Consider the following 7,363-nt stretch of genomic DNA (forward strand, 5'->3'; position numbering starts at 1 on the left):
TTTCTACAAATTAACCTCCATTCTTTAAAAATTTCTTGTTAAAGAGCTTATTTGCCTTCAACTTACTCTTGAGGGATACATGTATCTAATGTACATATTTTTGTATAACAAATGATTTTTAAAGTGAAGAAAATTTTTGTTTGTTCCTACATAAATATGGACCTAAAATAGAGCATCATTTTAGGACATAATTGCAAATAATTCTTCACCTCAATGGTTTATTTCAGATTCAGAATTATTAGGACTTTAGAAAGGTACTATATTGCTTATAATATCGTTTTACTAATATTTCTCCATGAAATGTAAAAATACACTGAATGGATTATATAGAGACTATAAATACCCTCACAAAGTTCAGGTCAGGTTTTGCTGTCAAATAAAATAGAAGAAAATTTTGTTTTTAAAGCTTTTTTTCTTTTTTCCTTTTAAAAAATATTTTTATTAAAATATAGCTAACACAATATTATGTTTCAGGTGTACATCATAGTATTCAACAGTACCCACCTGGCACTATACATAGTTATTACCACATTATTGATTATATTCCCCATGCTAAAGAAATGATCACCATGATAAGTCCAGCAACTATCTGACACTGTACCATGCTATCCCATTATTGACTATATTCCCTATGCTGTACATTACATCCCCAAGATTTAGTTCTTTTATTCCTGGAACTTTGAACCTCTTATTCCCCTTTATCTTCCCCCCCTTTTTAAATTTTTCAATTACAGTTGACACTCAATGTTATGTTATATTAACTTCAGGTGTACAGCATAGCAGTTAGACATTTATATGATTTATGAAGTGATCCCCCGACTAGTACCCACCTGGCACTATACACAGTGATTTCTATATTATTGATTATATTCCCTACGCTTTACTTATATCTCCATGACTACTTTATAACTACCAATTGGTATTTCTTTATCCCTTCACCTTTTTCACCTTGCCCTGAACCCCCTCCCATCTATCACCCCAATAGATCTAGCAGTACCCATCTGACACCATACATAGTTATTACAATATTACTGACTATATTCTTCATGCTGTACCCTACATCCCCAGGACTACTGTGCAACAACCCATTTGTACTTCTTAATCCCTTCCCCTTTTTCACCTATCCCAACCCCCCTCCCATCTGGTAACCATCAAAATGTTCCCTGTATTGTTTTTGTTTCTGTTTTGTTTGTATGTTTGTTTGTTTATATTGTTCTTTAGATTCCACTCATAAGTAAAATCATATGACATTTGTCTTTTGCTGTCTGACTTACTACACCCGTCACAATACCCTCTAGGTCCATCCAAGTTGTCACAGATGGCAAGATTTCATTCTTTTTATGGCTGAGTAATATTCCATTGTATATATGTACCATGTCTTCTTTTTCCATTCAGGGACACCTTGGTTGCCTTCATATCTTGGCTATTGTAAATAATGCTGCAATGAACATATGGATGAGTACGTCCCCTCAAAGTAGCATTTTGGGGTTTTTTCGGATAAATACCCAGAAGTGGGATTTCGGGGTTCTTCTTTGTCTTTTGTTCTAGTCTTTGTTTTAAAGTCTATTTTGTCTGGTATAAATATTGCTACCCCAAATTTTTGTTTCCGTTTTCATGAAGTATCTTTTTCCATCCTTTTACTTTCAATGTGTATGTGCCTTTAGATCTGAAGTGAGTCTCTTGTAGGCAGCATATGTAAGGGTTTTGTTTTCTTATCCATTCAGCACCCCCCCTTATCTTTTGATTAGAGCATTTAATCCATTTACAGTTAAAGTAATTATTGATAGATATGTAGTTATTGACATTTTATTGTTCACATTTTTTTTTTTTTTTTTTTTCCATCTTAAAGAAGTCCCTCTAAGATTCCATGCAATTTTGTTTCGGTTTTGGTGAACTCCTTTAGCTTTTTCCTGTCTTGGAAGATCTATCTGTCCTTCAATTCTAAATGGTAGCGTTGAGGGGTAATCTTAGTTGTAGGTCCTCAATTTTCATCAACTTGAATATTTCCTGCCACTCCCTTCTGGCCTGCAACGTTTCTGTTGAGAAATCAGCTGACAGTCTTATGGGAGGTTTCTTGTAGGTAACTAACTGCTTTTCACTTGCTGCTTTTAAGATTCTCTCCTTGTCTTTAACCTTTGGCATTTTAATTATGTACTATCTTGGTGTTGGCCTCTTTGAGTTTATCTTGTTTGGGACTCTGCATTTCCTGGGCTTGTATGTCCATTTCCTTCACCAGGTTAGGGAAGTTTTCTGTCATTATTTCTTCAAATAGGTTTGGAATTCCTTGCTCTCTCTCTTCTCCTTCTGGTGCCCATAAGATGCCAATGTTGGCATGCTTGATATTGTCCCAGAGGGCTCCTAAACTTTTTTGGATTCCTTTTTATTTTTGCTGATTGGATGTTTTCTGCTATCATATATTCTATATCACTGGTTTGATCCTCTGCCTCGTCTAATCTACTGTTGATTCCCTGTGATGTATTCTTCATTTCTGTTATTGTATTCTTTATTTCTGACTGGTTCTTTGTTATGTTTTCTATTATATTTTCATTGTTGAAGTTCTCCCTATCTCTTTGTTGAAGTTCTCCCTAAGATCATTGAGCATCCTTATAACCAGTGTTTGGAACTCTGCATCGGTAGATTGCTTGTCTCCATTTTGTTTAGTTCTCTTTCTGGAGCTTTATTTTGTTTTGTTTTATTTGGGACTTTTTTACGTCTTCCCTTCTTGGCTGCCACCCTGTGTTTGTTTCCATGTCTTAGGTAGGGCTGCAATGTCTCTGGGTCTTAGTAAAGAGTTCTTATATAGTAAGTGTGCTACGGGCTCAGTATCACAGTCTTTCTGGTCACCTGAACCATGCACTCTAGGTGTGTCTCTTGTGTGGGTTGTGGGTGCCCTCATCTTGTAGTTGAAACTTGGTTGCTATTTGCATGTCAGTGGGAGATACTGACCCTTAGGCTCACTGGTTGTGAGGACTGGCTGTGACTATAGTGGATGAGTTGTGGTGCAGGGGCTGACACTACAGAGCAGGATCTGCCTCAGTAGGGCTCCGGTGCTTGCCCAATCCACCCCATTGCATGTGTCATGCTGGAGGCAGCTGGGTGATGCTCCAGATCACTTTGAAGCTAGCTACTGGGCATACCAGCCCCAGGACCGCCTGGGAGGGGACCCATTGCAGGTCAAGTTCAACTGCAGCCCATGCCCACCTGGGGCCATCCAGCAGGAGCCACAAAGCAATCCACAGATGGCCGCTGCCCTGACCATGCTTGGAAATGCCTCAAGAGGCTAAGCCACAAACCAAGGCCAACTGCCCCTAGTGCTGGGTTTAGGACTGCTCAAGTTATAGGTATGGGACATGCTCAAGCCACCTGCTGCTTGTCTGGGTTCCGTGAACCTCTGAGAAACCCTGGGAAAGTCTGCAGCATGAGCCGAGGCAGGTGGTTTGTACGAAAAAGTCACTGAAAGTGGCTTGAATGTGCCCAAAAGTTGAGTGGGGCAGAGTCTCAGAATCACCAGGGAGTAGAACGTGAAAGGCATTAGCCAGCTTGATGGAGACTCAGATATGGCGTCTGCCTGTTGTCTGCAAACTGGGCAGGGAGAGGGCTCAACAAAGAAACAATCGCTTCTGCCAGCTCCTTCATCCTGGAGAAAGCTGTCCCTCCAGCACTTGTTCTGAAGTCAGACAACTCAGACACCACCCCCCCCCCCATATGTCCCTGTCCCCTCCCCAGTGCTGGAGCTCAGAGTCAGTGATTACATCAGTGAGTAAATCCAGCGTGGTCTCTTAAAGAGGAGCACATGGGACTTCAGCCGCCCTCCATCTCACTCAGCCACAACCTCCACTGGTTTTCACAACCAGAAATTATGGGGACTTCTCTCTCTGGTACTGGAACCCTGGGTTTGGCAGGGCTGGGACCCCCTTACACCTCCAGGGGAAACCTCCACAGCCAAGATATCCCTCCTGATTTTTAATGGTCACACACAGGTGTGGGACCAGCCTATTCCGAGTCTCTACCCCTCCTACCAGTATCAAGGTGGTTTCTTTTGTATGGCCTTAGTTGTAGTGCTTTGGTTCAACAAGATTTCAGGCAGGTTGTTTTATAGTTTAGTTGTAATTTTGATGTGGTTGTGACAGAACGTAAGCACAGCATTTACCTACTCTACCGTCTTGACTGGTCAAAGCTATTTAGATTTTGGAATTATATAAGGGATTATGGGAGTATAGGTTTTATTATGAGTGTCTAAGGTTGATAAATTAATAAATAAATATTTACAGGCTCTCCTGGACTTTTGAACATTAGGAACAATTTAATCTAATCCAGATTGTTTTCTATAGAACTGGGATAATAGGTCAAGTGCAGAAGTTGTACTTGGACTGGTTTGATTGCTTTACAAAGGGATGGGCGGGCCATAATTAGTGGAAGAGATCAGAAGGTGAGGGAGGAGGGGTAGAAATACAAAAGTCAGCAATGCCTAGGCTGGGGGAAGAGTTGTGGGGAGTTAAACAAGGGACACATGCACTACAGTGTGTGTGTGTGTGTGTGTGTGTGTGTGTGTGTGTGTGTGTGTAATTTTAAGAGAATGGGGAAAAGATAATTTTAAGAAGTTCTATAGTATGTTATGAATGGATTCCCTTTGGTCTTTGTCAGAATAATTCAGAAAAGATTGAAATTGCTTCTCCAATTATTTTTTTATATATTGACTTGACAGTTCTTGAATGTCTCACCAAGAAAAACCTGGACCAGAAAAGTAGCCATTATGCAGATTACATGAGAATAAAACTAATGTAAATTTTCAAAAACTCAAATTGTTCATGAAATATTGTAGAGTAACCTTTGACTGTGAGTCATGACAGACAGGCACTATGTCAAGATCAGACTGGATGAATGAAAAATACTCTCTGGGCGATGGCAACATAACTCTGCAAAGACTACTGCCTGCCTTGTTATATCCCTTTAGACTTGCTAAAAAGTCATTATTACTTCCTAAAGCAGATTGCTATTCCTTACCAATATCCATTTTATCCTTCTTCCTTAGTAATTAAATCTCATAATTATAGCTGGCACAGGCCACCTGAAATTTTTTTTAGAAAGTGCATTCCCAGCCTGCCTCACAGCTATGTAGCCATTTGACTAAGTTCTGGCCAATGGGATGCGAACATAAATGTTGTGTGCCACATCTCGAAAATATCCTTTAAAGAAGTTGGTGTACCCTTTCTGCTCCTTCCTGCTGATTGGAATATAGACATGATTCCTGTAGCTTGAGCAGCTATATTGTACTATGAGGTGGAATCCAACACATTTTGAAGGAGGTAAGTTAGCACATCAGAAGGACCTTGGTCCTTGATGATTGAGGAAGCTCCGTTCCAGTCCTACACTGCTTATGTACCAACTTCATTCTGGGTGACAGTGACCGTTTGTCATATATAAGGTGCTACTATTTCGGGGGTGCTGATGCTTTCAGCTGAAACCAACTCTAATCTGAAACACTGATGAACGCAAGAAAACAAGGGTCAAACCATTATTTGAGTAAAAGGACCCAGGAATTTAAATTTGGAAAGAATATTTATTAGACCTTATTAAACTGTGCCCAGAGACTATTTCCTATTTCATCCATAAATTCTAAAAAGGCAATGGATAAAAGAGGTGAGATCCTAGGAAATGAAAACTGAATGTAAACAATAAGGTAAGCAGATCACTAATGAAGACAACCCAAATGGATTAACAAGCTATTCTCCAAAAGAAGGCTGGATGTTCGGTGAAGGGCGTTACACTTTTTTGAGGATAGGCCCCATTGGATAGGGAATGCTGCTTCCCAAGGATTCCTCTGCTTCTGAAATTATTTTACTTCATTGCAAGGAGAACCTCACCTACATGATCTGACCTAGTTTTCACAGGTAAGATATTGCATACAACCAAAAAGTGTATTTAAATGCCTTTGGAAATTCAGGACATTCTGAAGGGAGTTGCTCTGCCTGTAATGATTAAAGCAATGCAGCTGGCATTGGCTTAATGAGAATAAAAGGACAAAGATTGTGTGCCTTGGAGTTTTTAAGAAAAAGAAAATATTGCTCTCCATGATTAGTGATGCTATCTTACTACAATCCATTCAAATTCTTAAATATTCCACAATGTCTAGTAAAAAAAAAAAAAGTGAGCATTTCAGAATCTCATATAGTCTCCTCCTCTGCTTAAAAAGTTAGTATCAAATGGATCTCGATATTTTTCACGTCAAAGGGAGATGATGATGATGATGGTGTGTGTGTGTGTGTGTGTGAATCTAACTACTGGATTCCTACCCTGAGGTGCAGGGATGGGTTTCAGGAGGTCACGAACCCCCTGAACTGTATATAAATCTTATGTGTCTACATTTTACTGGGAAGATTCCTTAGCTTTTGTCAAATTTTCAAATGAGTTCAAGACAAGGAATGCAATTTGGTTGGTGCAGAATACGTCAGAGACCATCAAGCATGGTGATGGGATATAGTCCGACTGCCACAGAAAGTGCCAGTAATGTTTTCACCAACGAGGGCAAGCTAGTGAGCCTGAATGCTGACCCTCCTCACGGTGAGTCCTCCCTGCAGGCCCTGGAGAGGTTGAAGACATGATGTAATAATTAAGCCTAGAAATAAAGCAAATAATGTCACCCAACACTGGAGCACTCTCTGAATAATCCCTTTCTAATCCTGGTATCTTTAAATTTCCAGTTACATTTGAAAAACTGACTCTGGGTAGTGAACACACAATGTGATATATAGATGATGTACTACAGAATTGTACACCTGAAGTCTATGTAACTTTACTAACCATTGTTGCCCTAATAAACTTTAATTTAAAATAATAATAATAATAATAATAATAATAATAAAAGTATGTTATGTGTTTGTTGGGCCCTCACTGTTACAAATCTTACTGTTCACCTTGTTCTGAGCTATGGGCTTTGACAAAAACCCCATCAGTGTTGAGATGAATCCCTCAATAAGGATGTTCATTCCCCTATTTGTAAAACAGGGTGAATGACCCCAAACACTCCCAGCCTTCGACAAATCATGGCTTGATTACTGAATAAAAAAACACTTGCAAAGGTGCCTGGAGATCTTTCCAAGGAAATACACCCTTGACACCTTTATTATTGTTACTCCTCCAGGTAAATTGCCTAAGCTCAGTACATTTAGCAATACTTATAACCACTCTCTCTCACTTAATCGCAAACTTGGAGAATTCATAACTTTTTCTATCAGAGACCTTGGACTTATAGAATTTGTAATTGCTCTACTGTTATTACAAACGTTTCATTTTGTCTGTTGCTACTGAGAGTGTGCCAACTTCCTTTATCATAAACATTTACATAACAATTATCTAATAATGG

The sequence above is a fragment of the Rhinolophus sinicus genome, linkage group LG17 (genome assembly GCF_036562045.2).
Source record: "Rhinolophus sinicus isolate RSC01 linkage group LG17, ASM3656204v1, whole genome shotgun sequence".
NCBI classification, from domain to species: Eukaryota; Metazoa; Chordata; class Mammalia; order Chiroptera; family Rhinolophidae; genus Rhinolophus; species Rhinolophus sinicus.